This window comes from Ruditapes philippinarum, unplaced genomic scaffold (genome assembly GCF_026571515.1).
Source record: "Ruditapes philippinarum isolate M1 unplaced genomic scaffold, ASM2657151v2 ctg2163_1_1_1_1, whole genome shotgun sequence".
NCBI lineage: Eukaryota > Metazoa > Mollusca > Bivalvia > Venerida > Veneridae > Ruditapes > Ruditapes philippinarum.
The window spans coordinates 980-18117 of record NW_026853231.1 but is presented as its reverse complement, the minus strand read 5'-3'; the positions used below and the strand labels follow the sequence as shown (position 1 = coordinate 18117).

Sequence of the window (17138 nt, the reverse complement as noted above, 5' to 3'; positions counted from 1 at the left end):
TTTCTGAAATACAAATATATGAAATGTTAAACTGCATTCCGAATTGTGTTCAATCTCGACATTAAAACATGTTTCCTCAAGTTCAGTTCTTCTTGATAACATATATCATACATAAGACTGTTTCTTAAGTAAATGCAATATGAAACATAAAGAGTTTCACATTGTTAACATTATGATTTATAAATACTTAAAAAAATAATGGTTTTACGGCCATTTTACAATGAAATCAGAAATGTTTAATAGTAACTGACATAAATCCTTAACATATAACAGTGAAACAAAAGGGTAACAACACTCATTACTAAAATGCGTCATGCTTCAAAAATTATTTTGCTCGAAAGGAAAGTCAATTATTCAAATTATATTATTATTATTAGCATATAAATGTATTACATATTCATCGCCATACATTCAAAATTATTGATATTTGTTTGATCTTCATTCACAAAATCAAATCTATTTACAACTATTTTGCAATAAAATTAGACTTTTCAAATAGTAACTGACATAAAAGCTGTAACTTTTAACAATGAAAAAAAGTAACAACACTCATCGCAATTACTAAAATGCGTCATGCTTTTAAAATCAATTTGCTCGAAAAGAAAATTATTTCATTTTTGATGTTTATTTAAGCTTTATTAACAAAATCAAATCAACTGTAATTTAAGAAAATGATAATTAGATTATTTTTTACCTGATGGTTGACAAACAAGTTTATGCTGTTTTCGCTAATGATATATCTTTGTTCATTCACTATTAGACTGAAAGATAATTTAATGATGATGATGATAGAAAGTTTGCCTATAAATAGTGACGATACCTATCAAACTAAGGTATAGTAATTACTCAAAATGCGCAGGGTAATAATTGAGTACAAGCTATGATAAAACTTGCGTCCAAGCTTATTTTTCACATATCGTTGAAGATTTTTACGTGTCGGTAATTAAATTCACACGGCTTTGCATATTACATGCATTAAAGCCTTTTCATTGTTACGCATTAATAAAACAACAACAATCAAAACAAATACCCTCATCTTTTTCTCATTTTTTTAAATTCAAAGTTATATGGTATTTATAATAATTTTTTACAATTTATCCTAAATTCATGCGTTCATTTCAAAATGCTGTGGGTGGGAAACGGTAACAGTGCATAACCCGAGCATGTAGAAATTTTGTGAACTATTCCAATGAATTCAAAGGATATTTAACTCCGGTGTTTATAATTATATAGGTATCACGCCAATAAGTTGTTTTTATTTTCTTTCTTTTTTAAAAAATTATTCACTGTTAGATTAAAGAAATGGTCTATTTTGAGTGATATTGTTACTGATGTACAGTTTAATTTTAAAGCTATTGTACTGTAGACGCAATATTTTATTGATTTATTTTATTGAAAAACAATCGCAAATTTACGGTGTCCGATAGGGCCATCGCGACACACACATAAAACAACGAAAATATTAATTTAAAAATATTCTTCTTAAGTATGAGGCTTTACGATGTCTGCTTGCGTGATTTGTTTCTAAACAAAGGTCAATAGAAATTTTTTTTCATAAGTATGATGTAATGTCTGCTATATCATAGTTACTGGACAATCATGGGTAGAGAGATTAAACAACGCAGCTGTTCGGTTTCTAAATCTATTTACTAATAATCCTACAGAGAGGTGATGTCAGGTGAAGTTAGGCGGGGCTTATCAGCTAGTAGCTAATACTAGTTGACCAAAAGCGAGTCAATATATTACAGATGATATAGATTGTTTCGAGTTTCCTCATTCCTGAAAAAGAGCCCTTCTAAGATCAGAAAAATGTCCATAACTCGTAAACCATACAGTAAACTTCGTTTAAATTTTGCATGCATGTGTCCTTTAAGGTATATAACTGACCTATGTCGATAATTTTACACTATCTAATAGTGCCCATTGGTGCCAGAGTTATGGAACTGGACACACAAATACATTATAACTGTAATTAATGTATGTTGTATATTTATGTAATGACAGGAACTTTTATATTCAAGTTATATTGATTGTATAATAAAACCTGTTGTGTTTAATTATTTCATCTCAGCTTTAATGATATGCATCGAAATTTTTCAAAATAGTAATAACATTTAGCTTTAAATGATCTATAGCTAATCGTCTCCTTGTATATATTCAATGTTAATTTTGTAGTATCAGAAATGTATGTTAAAGACATGCCCTGGTAGTATTGCGTTTTTTACAAAACAACATTTTAAACTTGTATTATCTGTAAATTGTACATATATGTTTTCATTTTGTTTTATATTACCTCACATAAACTTTTTACTATATAGCCAAATATGACGTTACTTAGTGTTATTTCATCTGTCATCCTGGAAATGAATGATTCCCCAGTGGCGAGTAATCTATGTAGACTTATGAGAACATAATGTTCCAGTTCTCTCCCCTGATCAGGGTAATAATGAATAGCAATGAAAAATTACAAAAGAAAAAATCAAAGCACAGAAGGCGCAGAATTTGTTTGGGTCTCAGAATGTCAGAAAGGTGAAGGTTGTGAGATTATAAACCAATTTGTTTTTATTTGTTTGGGTCGTCAGACCAAACAAATAATGGTAGCGAAATTTCAGAGTCTAATGTTCTTAATTGCAAATGCCGAAAGTAGTCCACTTTTTTGAAGCGGTTACTTCCCTTTTGTATGTACACTAAAGCCGAAAAATTCAGGGGAGATCACTGCGTAAAGATGGTCAAAGACAGGCGCATCAATTTTCAAGCAAAGTAATTCCCGAATGGTCGAAGATTTCTAATATTGTTTTCTGGTATTTTCTGATCGAAAATAACTAAATACAAAGCGGAAATTCAATCTCTGACACAGAAGTTTATGACAAACCTAACAACAAGTAGTTCTCAAAACAGCTTAAAACTAGCGATTTAAAAGAAAGAAATATTTTATTTCGTTACAAGTTTCCAACAAATTACAACGCATTTAAAGTTAAACAATAGCGTTGGCTTATAGAATTGTCAATAAATGCACAATCACAAATTACGCGGATGAATATGATTTTATCAATGAAAATACTATTTTTAGCCATGTAGATTACCGAATACTACACAAACCGAGTAGTGGAATATATAGATTCTACATGTTGGACTGTTTGGGCGAGAGGATTTTCGCTAAAATATTTACTTCAATTTTAAACAACAGGTTTACCCTGAACAAAATACCTCGAAATTAATAAGGATTACAAACCTGAATGCAATGGAAGTTCTAAATTTAGAATGACTTAATATTATTCAGACATCCTGTGTATAACTTCTCCGTGGTACAGTGGTAACGCGCTCGCTTAGTGAGTGAGAGGTCTCGAGTTCGAATCCCACTCGAGGTAATTTTTTTTTGTTAAATTCTTTTTTTAATTGTTTTTGTTAAGGAAGTAGCCATGATTTACAAGGATAAAGTGTGGCTGTCGTAAAAAAAGTACATAAATGATTTTTTGATGCAACTCTAGTTATGCAGAATTCCGTATGTGCCTTACAAAATGAATTATAATACATAAAAATAAACTTATACAGGAAAATGCATACAGATAAACAGTACGATTTAGATTGCAAAGATCAGAAAATACCAAAGAACTTGAAGCCCTTTGATTCTTTATAAATATACATGCTTATAGTAAGCTTCAGGATTATTTACACCTGTGTTAAACAACAGTTAAAAGTCGTTAAAAGCCCTAATTTAGAATAATATGGTTTTCTTCAGGCCGTTCACATAAATTTAACCGTGGCTGAAGGGTTTTCGGGCTCGCTTAGGAAGCGAGAGGTCTGGAGTTCAAATCCCAGTAAAGGTAACTCATTTTTTAAATTGTTAAAGTCAAATAAACATTGGATTGAATATCAGTGTTGCAATTAGTCTTATAGCCAATTTACTACAATTAAAACGCTGGAAAGCATTGGTGGCACTAAACATATAATCTCACGCACCTTTCTTACATTCTGAGACCCAAACAAATTCAGCGCCTTCTGTGCTTTGATTGTATACTGCCACCAGTGCTTTCCGGCGTTTTAATTGTAGTTAATTGGCTTTAAGACTAATTGCTACACTGATATTCAATTCAATGTTTATTTGATTTAAACAATTTGAAAAAAAAAGAGTTGCCTTCCTGGATTTGAACTCCAGACCCCTCGGCCACGGTGAAGTTATATGTAAAACGCCTGAAGAAAACCATATTATTCTAAATTAGGGTTTGTAACCCTTATTATTTCGACGCTAACTGTTGTTAAACCACAGATGTTAATAATCATGGAGCTTATTATAAGCATGTATATCTATAAAGGATGGAAACAAATTTTAGAAATGCTTCGACCATTGGAATTTTTTTGTTTTAAAAATTAATGGGGCCTTCTTTGACCATTTTTTACCGCATATCTCCCTTTTTTTTTCGCCTATTTACATTTTGGGGAATAACCGCTTCAAAAATCCCCAAAATCCCCAAACCCCCCAGAGGCGTGCACGTCGGGGGAAAAGGGCCCACAGGGCAGGCCCAATTTCAAGTCATTTTAAAACCCGGTTTTTGGTTCCCTTCTGACTAACTCGGGAGGTTTTTAAATTTGAACCCGTTTTTTTATCTTTCAGTAGGGAACATATGCCTGCCCATATTGTCTACCCTTTCAAAACCCCAACAAAAACAAAGAAGGGGCCTACGGAAGTTTTTAAACTTAAAAATACGTCCCCGCTGAGTTTACCTTATTTGGCCCGGCAAGGATAAAAATTTCCCGACATAGGGAATTTTCCGGGCCGCCGAGTATAAATAAACCGAAAAAATAAAAATAAAATAAAAAAGCGGCCTACTTTCGGCATTTGCAATTAACAGCATCAGACTCTGAAATTTCGCTACCATTATTTGTTTGGTCTGACGACCCAAACAAATAAAAACTATTACAATAAGCTATGAAAAAATGCCATATTGTTTCCAATTTTACGTGTTGTCTGCTAGAGAGATGTCATACCTGTAAAAAATGGAATGGAATAGTACATGTACATGTCGGAGGGAAAATACAATGTCGCCGTACGTAATAAAAAACACACATAAATTGTATCTAAAATGAGTTATGTAATACTTTTATTGTCTGTATCATGAAATAGTTCGTTACACATAAACAATAAGGGTATAATCAATTGTATTTTACTATCAACGAGTTCTTTGCGCAAATATATATTTCATTATAAACTATTAGGATCAACTAAGTGACCTTTATAAAGATTATTTAGTTTCTTTTGGTAGGGAGAGTTGATGGGTCCATGCACGTGAAAATCGTGGATTTCATACATGTAATTTTACAACAGAAAAGAATGGTGTAATATTTACATGCTGGAGAAAGGATTAATTACATAGTTAAAGGTGACTAGTTATAAATGTTTGCATGATAAGTATTGTCATAAGATAATACGTTCATTTAGAAAGAGAAAATGAACCTTGTATTGAGGCTTTTGCTACTTTCCTCTAAGACATTACTTGTGTTACTAAAATAGAGAAAATAAGAATCCCTACCTAACAAGGCAAAATTGAAAATGTTGAAGGCTCGGTTTGATTGAGCCTGTTCATAGACGGTACTGTCAAGTGCAAACCACCGTCCCACGCCCCCTAGCATCGGCTTTAGCAGAATTTTTTAAACATAAAAATGGTGTATTTTTAATTTTAGATACATCAAGATGTGTTCATGGGCGTCCGTGGCCGAGTGGTTAAGTCCGTTTACATTTTGCCCCCCACGCTGTGGGTAATTTTGATTCTTTTCGATGTGAGGAAGGCTATCAGCTAGCACGGAACGTCGGTGGTTCTACTCAGGTGCCCTTCGTGCCTGAAATAATGCACGAAGGGACCTGAGGTCTTCTCCACCAGTAAAAAACTGGAACGTCGCGATTCAATGTGTCGATGTGACGTAAAACCCAAAACAAAACAAAAAAAACAAAAGATGTGTTCATTACGGGAGTATCATGGGAACCTTTCAATGTGACATGTTAGTGCCATTAAAATCGGCGTATGGTTTTGACGTCTTATCTGTGATATGCAGGCTTCATAACCTCAGACCTTCCGCACATTGTTTTCTCGTTTAGTGCACATTGGAACCACCACCAAGTAAAAAATATGCTGAAAAGTAAAAACTAAAAAATACCACAAACACAGCAATAATGTCGTGCTGAACGATCTTCAATGATCGGAAAAGTTAAATATAATAAGTACAATAAGTTAAACACACTGGCCATAGCTTTTCGCAGAAGTGGTGGGTCCATCGCAGCGGCGTCGGAGTATAAGGTGCAGAAGCCGTGAATAAAATATGGCCGTTCTCGGTAATTTTACGACTGAATTTTACTTTTAATGTTTTACTGGCAAAACCATATCACATATGTCTTACTTGACATTAAAGAAACGTGTTTATTTGGTATTTGAAATAATACAAAAAGATGCTGGCGTTCTGCTTAGAACTATTTACCTTCCATTGAAAATTTCATTGGTAGACTATTCTACGTAAAAAGACCTTAGTTCCAGGTTCAACAACAAACAAATAAAAGAGATACTCGTGAAGATTAACAAAACATACTTATTGATTATGAAGAACAATCTCAGTTTAAAATGTCACTGTGTTATATTATCATACTGAGGAACACCAATTTATAAGTGTATTATAGTTTGGGGACCTTTCTGTCAGAGTTTAATCGTATACATGCACAGTGCGTGTTTAGATATCCCCACTCCAGAGCATGCCCGTAGAGGGGCTCCTTTTTTCTGGGGTTTACTTAATGTGACGACAGATAAATGGACAACGATAGAAATGTCTATTCAGATGCTCATTCTCTGATTACTTTTTTTCTTGGGCTTTATATTGCGACAACAAGGGACGTGATTTTATTTTGCATGTATATAAAACCTAACATTTTGTTAAAATGAAGCTTAGTGTCAGAATTAAGTTAACAACAGTCTTTTAAGTGTCCGGGTTTTTCCTCAAGATCGCTGTGGGTTCTGATTTATTGAACACGTTTCATAAAATATTACTACTTTATTCAACCAATGACTTCAATGAATTAAGTCATAGAAAATATGAGAACAAAATATTCTGTTTATCACATTTTCAAAATAAGTATACATGTAGTTTACAGTCTAAAAATATAATGTAACGATAACATTCCATGACGTATTAACGTAGTCAGAATTAAAAATGCTCTAAACTTTGCATGAGAGAAAACCATTCGCCAGACTCGTTTTCAAGTTCACTTTTCTTTTTCAGATAAATTGTAAGGTCTATGTTTCTAATTTTCACCAGCTAACTTCCTCTTTAGTATTTGTAGCCAGTACAGAACCGATTTTTTTATTTTCTTCTGCTTAAATTGTGACACTCATCGAAAAAAGGGGTTTGAAAATATGTTTGACAACCATTTTTAAATAAACCTATGTAATTTATTTATCTTCATCCGTATCAATTACAAAACAATAAAATAACCTACTAATTATAAAACATGTCTAATTATAAATAATATTTTTATTATCCATGGTAAAGTGTTTGTTTGCTACAATTCAAGGGAATGCCACATTTTTCATTTAGCTTTTAAGGAATTATAAAACGGAATTATACCATAAGAGTGTGTAAACCATCAAAGATTAGATACTTGTTGCATTTAATGTTAATTAACTTCAATGTTTAAAAATATCTCACGATAAATAGCTACTCGAAATTATTTCCTTGATATTGAAAAATCTAACACATTTAGCTAGCCAAAAGTTCTAGCCGTACGTGAGTCACGTACGACTAGCCTGGACACACTGTACTGGCTAGCCGTACGGCACTTTTCAAAATTATATGGAAGTCGAAAATGCATATGTTATTTTGTGTCTTTAAACGACTTTTTTAATCAAATCTCCGCATTTGTCCTAGTACATGTGTTCACTTTAATAAAGATGCTCCGCAATTTTGCAAAAAAAAAAATAAAAAAAAAATGAATACGAATACAGTACGTAAGCGTTGTATACGTATAGGCTATCTTAATAAAATTAAGTGTCAAGAAAAGTTGCATGTTATAACGTCCTTAATTTTATGATTTGTATGAAAGATGAAATGTTAAATCTGTTAATTAAGCACATGGATCGAATAAATAATGATCGGAGGGGAATAATAAGAATATAAGAAAAACGGTGAAAAGGAAAAAATAATTTTAATAATGCAAACTTTCCTTAATGATGGACGATGGACAAACTTCTATACCGTCGGTAATTGACACAATTATCAGAGCCCAACAACAACTTTTTTCGGTGTTTTATTGTTTTGTTTTGTTTTTCATTTAAAAATTAAACTTAATGAAACAAAAAAAGGATTATTATCAAAATTTGTAAACTATTTCAATTGATGTTATTTAACTGCATCCAAACGCTATTTTTCTCGACCTCTTGAGATGACAATTAAAGTACGAACATTTATTCTTTACTGAAGCCAACACGTTGATTAATCTATAAAAAAAGTAAACATTCTTGACTAAAATCCTCGCTTAAAGTCATAATAAACATATGTACTTTCGCCTTCCATAAATTTTTGAAAAGTGCCGTACGGCTAGCCAATACAGTGTGTCCTGGCTAGACGTACGTGACTCACGTACGGCTAGAACTTTTGGCTAGCCGTACGGGCCCGTACGGCTAGCCACTTCCTTAATTAAATGTATCAGGTAAGGAGAGTTAGTTGTTCATGCACGTGAAAATCGAAACATTCGGTCATATAATTTTACCATGAAAAGGAAACAGAAGCCATAATATCAATCAAGCAATATACTATAGTAGGGCCGAAACGTCTCGCTGAAAAGGGCCGAAACGTCCAGGGGCCGATTTTTCTACTGGGGCCGATTTGGTTTGGGATCGAAACGTCCTGTTTGCGTGTCCGAAGACTGACGGAAAGGGCCGAAAAGTTGCGACCCCAACATATTTATTTTAACAAAAGAACACTTAGAAAAATGTATTGTTGTTTTCTATAATGAAAAGGTCAGAGTTGACCGAGGTTCGGCGAAAAAAACCGGACAATTTTCCCGCTTCACACATTACAGGTCACGTGATCATTTGAGCACAGAAAAGACCAGTTTAGGAGGGAACGTCGCACGGAGAAGAGGGCAAATGGCGTTCTCTGTTGATTTTGCAGGTGTGTTAATATTTTACAACTTTATTGTGATTTTTCAGGTATGTACAGTACTGAAAGAAGAAGAAAAAGAAGAAGAGCCTGTTTAGAAGGGAGAGTCGCATGGCGAAGATGGAAGAAGAAATGGCGTGCAGGTGTGTTGATATTTTACAACTTTATTGTGTCCTTTTATTAACCTATCCTATGCCTTTGTTATATGCCTGTTTAGTTTTATTTTGATGATTTGTATACATTATTGCTCCTGATAATTTAGACACCTGGCCGTTTTATTACCCTGCGCCCACTTGGCTTGCTAGTAATCGTGTTGTTCGACTTCGCGCGAGATAACTTCGGCGTTTTTTGTTTATTTTTTTTATGTTATTTGACAAACTCTCCCTGCGCATTCTGATTATAAATACATTAGGTATTAAAAGGTATAACAAAAAAAGCTTGTCTCTCAGCCGCAGGTTGGCTGTGGGTCCATACTCTCGAGGTTAAAACGTGTAAAAAGGTATGAAAAAATATGGGCTTTCAGCCGCTGTTTGGCTGGGGGTCCGTACTACATGTATAAAAAGGTATAAAATAATCTGGTCTCTTAGCCGCAGGTTGGCTGGGGGTCCGTACTACATGTATAAAAAGGTATTAAAAAAAATCTGGTCTTTCAGCCGCAGTTTGGCTGGGGGTCCGTACTACATGTATAAAAAGGTATAAAATAATCTGGTCTCTTAGCCGCAGGTTGGCTGGGGGTCCGTACTACATGTATAAAAAGGTATAAAAAAATCTGGTCTTTCAGCCGCAGTTTGGCTGGGGGTCCGTACTACATGTATAAAAAGGTATAAAATAATCTGGTCTCTTAGCCGCAGGTTGGCTGGGGGTCCATACTCTCAACATAAAACATGTGTAAAAAGGTATAAAAAAATCTGGTCTGTCAGCCGCAGTTTGGCTGGGGGTCCGTACTACATGTATAAAAAGGTATAAAATAATCTGGTCTCTCAGCCGCAGGTTGACTGTGGGTCCATTAACTCTCGAGGTTAAAACATGTAAAAAGGTATAAAAAAAATCTGGTCTTTCAGCTGCAGTTTGGCTGGGTTCGTACTACATGTATTAAAAGGTATAAAATAATCTGGTCTCTTAGCCACAGTTTGGCTGGGGGTCCGTACTACATGTATAAAAAGGTATTAAAAAAATCTGGTCTTTCAGCCGCAGTTTGGCTGGGGGTCTGTACTACATGTATAAAAAGATATAAAATAATCTGGTCTCTTAGCCGCAGTTTGGCTGGGGGTCCGTACTACATGTATAAAAAGGTATAAAAAAATCTGGTCTTACAGCCGCAGTTTGGCTGGGGGTCCGTACTACATGTATAAAAAGGTATAAAATAATCTGGTCTCTTAGCCGCAGGTTGGCTGGGGGTGCGTACTACATGTATAAAAAGGTATAAAATAATCTGGTCTCTTAGCCGCAGTTTGGCTGGGGGTCCGTACTACATGTATAAAAAGGTATTAAAAAAATCTGGTCTTTCAGCCGCAGTTTGGCTGGGGGTCCGTACTACATGTATAAAAAGGTATAAAATAATCTGGTCTCTTAGCCGCAGGTTGGCTGGGGGTCCGTACTACATGTATAAAAAGGTTTTAAAAAAATCTGGTCTTTCAGCCGCAGTTTGGCTGGGGGTCCATACTACATGTATAAAAAGGTATAAAATAATCTGGTCTCTCAGCCGCAGGTTGGCTGTGGGTCCATACTCTCGAGGTTAAAACGTGTAAAAAGGTATAAAAAAAATATGGTCTTACAGAGGGTCCTTACTCTCAACATAAAAACATGTGTTAAAAGGTATTAAAAATCTGGTCTTTCAGCCGCACATTGGCTGGGGGTCCATACTCTCTACGTAAAATCATGTATAAAAGGTTTGAAAATAAATTTGATCTCTCAGTCACAGGTTTTACTGGAAGAAGAAGAAAAAGAAGAAGAATTAAGAACCTATTTAGGAGTGAGAGTCGCATGACGAAGATGGAAGAAATGGCGTGCAGGTGTGTTGATATTTAACAACTTTATTGTGTCATTTGCATTTTTCATTAGCCTATCGTATTGAATGCCTTTGTTATTTGCCTGCTTATTTTTATTTTGATGATTTGTATGCATAATTGCTCCTGATAATTTAGACACCTGGCCGTTTTATTACCCTGCTCCCACATGACTTGCTAGTAATCGTGTTGATGATTATGGTTGATGTTGAATTTTACGGACTAGGTTGACCAGCCGCTCGACGTAACATACTTCGCGCGACATAGCATTCTTCGGCGTTTTTTGTTTAATTTTTATTGTATACTGACAAACATTCCCGCCACATTCTGATTATTAATACATGTATTTTGCGCATGCCAAACAGGTTTTATTTATTATATGTAAAAGGATGTATATTGAAGAAAATGTGTATAAAAAATTGTATGAAAATTGGTAAAATAAATGGATATAGATTTGTTACTGGTCGGCTCGGTGATATCTTTGTTTCACTATCAGTATTAAATGCATAATGGGTATTAAATGCAAAAAAAGGATTGGAAAATATCACAAATAATAGTTTAACTGTAAACATGTCAAAGAAGTGAGTTTCAAAAATGTGTATAAGATTGTGTATAAAAATGTGTATACATAAAATATTGGTATAAAAATTGTGTATAAAAAAAGGTATAAAAAGTGTGTATAAAACATGGGTATAAAATTGGGTTAAAGAAAGATTAGTAAGATGTGATTTGTAAAAAATAATGTGTGTATCAAAATAACTTGTATGAATAATTTGTATGAAAAAGGTATCATAAAAGGGTATTAAATTGTATCTGGTTCCTGTTTGGCTGTTTCGCGAGAAATCCCGTTTAACATGTCAAAGGTTTTTTTAATTAATAGTAAAAATAAAAACTTGGGTATAAAAATACTTGTATGAGAATGTGAATAAAGAATATAATATTAAAGTTGTTTCTGGTAGGCTGTATGCTCCATAATATTCCCCATTATTTCATAAGATGATATGAATAATGTTTGGTAAAAAAAAATATCGCAAAATTATAATTTAAAAAAGGGTTTTAGGTAAAAATTGTGCATCTTTGATGTTGGTATAACATGCACATACTAACTTTCGGTTCAGAGCTCATCATGTGTCTTTATGCAATTTCTGTTCTAGAGTTAGAAATTTTAAGCACAAAGATGGTCAATTCTAAGGGTTAACACATATGTTAACATTGGTATGATATGCTATGAATTGTCTATATAATATGAAAAGTTATGGTGCAAAAGGTGGTAAAAATAAATGTTTTAAAAGAATTTTAAAAATATACCAGAATGTAAACAAATGTGTTATAAAAATATGCTTGAAAAATGTGTATATAAAAAAAGGTATAAAATTAACATAAAAAAGTTATAAAAAAAGTTATAATAATACAAATAGTAATTAAAAAAAATTATAAAAGAAATAATAATAAAAACATAAAAATACTAATTATAAAAAAAATTATAAAAGAAATAATAATAAAAACATAAAAATACTAATTATAAAAAAAAAAAATAAAAGAAATAATAATAAAAACATAAAAATACTAATTATAAAAAAAAAAAATAAAAGAAATAATAATAAAAACATAAAAATACTAATTATAAAAAAAAACAAATAAGAAAAACAAACAAATCACATACCAACAACATAATTAAGCTTCGTTAACTGAATGGTGGGAGAAGTGTAGCGCGTTATAATAATAATAATATAAAATAAAAATAAAACGTCCATTCAGTCGCGCGTATAAACCGTTCGACGTATACTATGACTACACTTCTTCCAATGCTGCCTAGTTTTAATAACTAGCATGTCCCAAGCCATGATAAAAGCAGAGGGGAAGAAATGAAGTTAATAGATTTTATAGCGAAATCAACAAAAATTATCTGATCATGGTCTGCACTGTTCACTATTCAGACAGAACATAATTTTGAAACTTTCCGAAAAATAAAGTAATTAAATTGAAAGATGGATATAAGTCCATTTAACATACTAAGCCTGGTTAGGTTTATTTCTTCCAATGCTGCATAGTTTTAATAACTAGCATGTCCCAAGCCATGATAAAAGCAGAGGGGAAGAAATGAAGTTAATAGATTTTATAGCGAAATCAACAAAAATGTTCTTATCATGGTCTGCACTGTTCACTTAATTCAGACAGAACATATTTTGAAATTTTCTGAAAAATAAAGTAATTAAATTGAAAGATGGATTTAAGTCCATTTAACACACTAAACATGGTACTGAGGTTTAACTCTTCCAATGCTGCCTAGTTTAATAACTAGCATGTCCCAAGCCATGATAAAAGCAGAGGGGAAGAAAATTTTAATGAAGTTGATAGATTTTATAGTGATATCCACAAAAATTGTCTGATCATTGTTCACAATTCATTTAGTATATATTTTGAAATTTTCCCTAAAATGATAAGATTGAAAGATAGGCAAGTCAGTTTAATATAGCTCAAATTCAGTATCCTTTCATTATCTGTTTACATCAATTACTCATTATTCATCCCTTTCTCATAGTGGTAGAGTGTTGGCTCTCTGATTATAGTTAGAAATTGAATTGACCCTGAATTAAATCCTTTAAAAGGCATTGTTACCTTGACTAGATATTTAAGAAGAATAAATAGAGCTAATTCCTAGTTTTAAAGGGACTCCACTGAGGTTTAAAAGCCTAAAAACATAACAGTTAAATTTCTTACATAATGAGCTGGGGCACTTTAAACAGAAATATATGCAAACATAGTTAAGAAATATACTATGAAATAAATTGAAAATCGTATTTTAATGATTTTCTTAGCCCAATTTGAGTGAAAAGCGTTTAAACGCTTTTAATTTTGGGTCATTTTTTACAATTTGAATAATTATTCTGGAAAAAACGTAGTGCGCAAATGATCTGAATTTTGCACAAAGATTAGTGGTCTAAACCTACATCAAATGGTACATTTATTTGGAAAAAATATTTTCAGTCCCATCATGTCAAAATACCTCAAAGGAGTCCCTTTAACTCACTCGAGTGTTGACGTAACCACTTTTGTTAAAGTTTGCGTACCCTTTCAAATATTTTCAATGTCCATTGAAATATGGCTTTGAAACTTTGCGCACTTGTTCACCATCATGCCCCCCAACCTGTACACAGGAGGAAGTAACTCTACTCTAATGCCCCTTTTAGACTCATATTTACATTTATTATATACCAACTAATATTATTTGCCTTTTGGTGTACCACCTCAAATATTTTCATTTTCCATTGACATCTGGTTTTGAAGAGAGTTGAAATTTTAAACACTTTTTTGAGAGCATAATAGGTCAATCTCAAAGATCTATAACTTTCATATGGATCTGAAAAATTTGTTTGCCCCAATTGAACATAGTCAAAGAGCCTTGATAAGGCCACAGAAAATTAATTTTTAGACTCTCATCCTCGCCCGCCCGTATCAAAATCTTTCCGCTCCAAAATAATTTATTTTCATAAAAAAAATTGTTCATTTCGCAGACGTCTGTGGACGAAAATTCGTCCGAAAATCGTGGTCGAATATTCAAGGGATGAACGCATAGAAATCAGACTGAGATTTACAGCGTCTAGTGATCAAGATTTTAAATACGTTCGTTTTCGATCAGTAAAATTGTCAAAATGTTCGTCTTATGTGAAATATATGATGCAGTAAACAAGAAAACTGTTTGTGATTGGTTTGGGTTTAGTTTTGATCAAAATCTGGGTGGAAATGATGCGACGTTCATCAATATATTTGAAAATTTTTTATTTAAACACTTTTGTTTATTCATACATTACTGTTTTTTCAGGTCTTAAAAGTGATGGATAAAATAAATTATAAATTATAAATTCCACCCACCCGCCCCAATTATTTCTTGAAACCTGGATGAGAGTCTAAAGATTAATTTTCTATGGCCTAATGTAAAATTTTCTATCAAGCACTAAAAAAAGTATAGCGTTCTTTATTTCTTTTTAACTTTTTGTTTTTAGATATTTTTCAACTAAGCGGATTTCAGTGTGTTCTTCACACAAGGCTTTTTGAGAACATTAAGTTTAACAAAAGACTGAGTTTAAGGTAAGATCCCTGTAATGGAATCTGGTTTTTCCGTGCCATGTCGGCATTCTACGTAACTTATCGGCACATCCGTTACCTCTCGCCTGTTTCCGTAAACAGATTTATGTTTTATTTATAAATGAATAAATTATCCATATAATTATATCCAGTACAAATAGAATTTTAGTTTTTGATAAAATGAAAATGAAATTATCAAAAAGAATATGTTGTTTGTAAACGGATAATTCGTAAAAACCCCGTTGCTGTGAAACCAGGTTGGGAAACCCCTATATGACGTCACGATTTCAGAAAATAGACCGCAGAAGTGAAAATGAAAGTAAGAGACAGAAAAGGCCGTTACAAGGCCAAAAACAAACGCAAGTTGAGAAAAGAACCTAATATTCTTGTGGATCATAATAACCCTCACGTATTGAGCATTTGTAAGTGCAAAATTGGTAATTGTCCAATTTATGAACACCGACAGAAGGGATCGGCAGGTGGGTGGAGAAAAGCTAGACGGGTGATTGAGTTCGACGTTTAGTTAGAAATTTAGCTCAAGGAATGTCGTCCTGGAACATTATTCTCACAAGCGACAACATTGTGGGGGAGCTGCAAAATGGCTTGGGTGGCTATCTGTACGTTATGTGTTCGAATTTAGAGTGAGGAGCTGTAAATTTGGTTTCATATGGAACAACACACAACAACAAAACGAAGGGGATGTCCTGCTTTGAAATAAACACAAAGCTTGGATTTGGTAATTATTATTTTTTATTTGAAACAAATTTAGATATTTTAGAATGTTAATCAGCCAGGCCCCGAGGCACTAGATAATGACAAAGTAATTTGAGCCGTGTCGCGACAAACCAAACATAATGGGTTCGCGACCAGCATGGATCCAGACCAGCATGCGCTTCCGAGCAGTCTGATCAGGATCCATGCTGTTCGCTTACAACCCCTATAAAAAGTAGACAAACTGATAGCGAACAGCATGGATCCTGATCAGACTGCGCAGGCCGGTCTGGATCCATGCTGGTTGCAAACCCATTAGGATGGTCCCCTATGGTACCACTGTTCTTATTATTTCCAGCAAATTGTACACATAAAAAGAACTCGTATTTACTATTTTAATAAATTGTGTTTAACTGTCACATCTTGCCTTTAAAATACACCTGTCATTCATAGAATAACTCAATGATTTAAATTAGAAACATCTATGGTCATTCAGCCATGTTTTGAATGGCAGCTTAAACGGAGAGCACTATGGTACCGTGGTATGTAAATTGATGGCCCTTTTTGGCTTCAGTAGAACTTTCTCAATAAAATATGACGTCACTACAGTTTCAGCAGACGACCTTCACTTGTCAGAACATGAAATTATCAGTTTAACTGGTAAATGTGGGGTAAAATTTAAAAATATTTCCAACACACTCGGGTAGTTTTGGATTTTCCTATCAATGACAGAAATTTATTTAAAATGAAAATATTTCTAACAATTTTTATCCAAATTAAAAAAGCAGCACTTCCACTTTCACTTTAATGATGGAATCATTCAATTGGTCCCGTTCAGTGTGTAAAGAAACACATTTTCTGATTGCACCGGAATAGGCAAGGACGCGGTACCCGCGGGGAGTAGTATATGTTGGTTTTGTCATGACACGGCTCATTTTAATAATTGTAACTTGAAAATATATTACAGAATTTACACCAACTCACAAAAACTGTTTTATTATAGGTAAATTTAATTCTGTCGATATCTCGCCATAATAGGCATAATATAAATTGCCGAATATCATCATTAAAATCAATTAATAGAAATATGTATGTTCATTATTTGTGAAAATGTATTAATAATAAGAAGTGCAATTAAGTAACTGGCTGAAAATGTCATAAGCAATGTGAGTAACTGGCTGAAAATTTAATAAGATA

General features: G+C 33.3%; 1 long non-coding RNA gene across 1 annotated transcript; it reads left to right on the top strand.

The window, feature by feature from the left end:
* Nucleotides 1-8808: 8808 nt before the first annotated feature.
* Nucleotides 8809-13424, top strand: LOC132736176 (uncharacterized). Its single transcript, XR_009626556.1, has 2 exons — nucleotides 8809-9281; nucleotides 11054-13424. It is a non-coding gene; the product is annotated as an uncharacterized LOC132736176 (long non-coding RNA).
* Nucleotides 13425-17138: the final 3714 nt, after the last annotated feature.